Source organism: Sinocyclocheilus rhinocerous, unplaced genomic scaffold (genome assembly GCF_001515625.1).
Source record: "Sinocyclocheilus rhinocerous isolate Xijiao unplaced genomic scaffold, SAMN03320098_v1.1 C36199546, whole genome shotgun sequence".
NCBI classification, from domain to species: Eukaryota; Metazoa; Chordata; class Actinopteri; order Cypriniformes; family Cyprinidae; genus Sinocyclocheilus; species Sinocyclocheilus rhinocerous.
Window position 1 is genome coordinate 1 of NW_015775664.1, and position 898 is coordinate 898.

At 36.0% G+C, this 898-nt stretch overlaps 1 long non-coding RNA gene across 1 annotated transcript; it reads left to right on the forward strand.

Annotated features, from left to right (window-relative positions):
• Positions 1 to 75: 75 nt before the first annotated feature.
• On the forward strand, positions 76 to 800 carry LOC107735641 (uncharacterized). Its single transcript, XR_001639466.1, has 3 exons — positions 76 to 419; positions 524 to 574; positions 755 to 800. It is a non-coding gene; the product is annotated as an uncharacterized LOC107735641 (long non-coding RNA).
• The last annotated feature ends 98 nt before the right edge of the window (positions 801 to 898 follow it).

Genomic DNA, 898 nt, shown 5'->3' on the forward strand with positions numbered 1-898 from the left:
TTTAGATTGCATATTCCCTGCATGTAGGTGATGAGGCCTCGACAGAGAGAGTTGGTCTTTCTGGACTCTATGTACCATAAGACTGCTGGAGAATTTGGAAACATGTCCTACCAAACTGTCCTAAGGTTACTTAAGGAAGACATGCATTTTGGCAGCCACGTTCCCCTGGCCAGCCCAGTTTTGTTTCATTTGGCGGTCATGTTCTCTGGCCTGCAGTTTACAGGGAGCACTTTATGTGTGACTAGTGTATGTTTTGTTCATGCTTCAGTTTGTGTTCTAGTGTTGATTGATTAATTTAGTGTTCCAAGCATGATAAAACAAAACAGAGGACTTCATTCACCATCCTTTTTTTTAATAGGAAACTTGCACAGAATCTTGTCCCTGGAAAGTGGTCAGAAAAAACTGGAAGTGATTTAAAGGTAAACATACTGTAACTTAAATGATTGTGTGTGTGTGTGATTACTATACTTTATCTTATATTATCACAGTGAATAAGCAACTATAAAATCATCTATTCAAACAGGGAGTTCCTGTGCAAGATTATGGGAATGACTGTGGTATCTTCATGATCATGGTGAGTTAACATTTGGAACTTAAACAAGACAAATTACAAGATTAAATTGACAAAAATTTGTAAAATCTGATATAACTGAAACTGTTAATGACAGTCCACATTCATTTTTAACACAGTTTTATGCTGTTCAGCTATACTGCATGACAACAATGTTATTGAAAATGTATATTTTATATGCAGTACATCTGGTATATGGCAATGGAGGCTTATTTTGATTTCACTGTGGTAAGTGTTGCTTAAATTTGACGTTATACAGCCTTGCTAAAAACAAGATAACTCCTTAATCATTTCACATACCTCAAGTAGGTGTAATCTTGTAGCTAC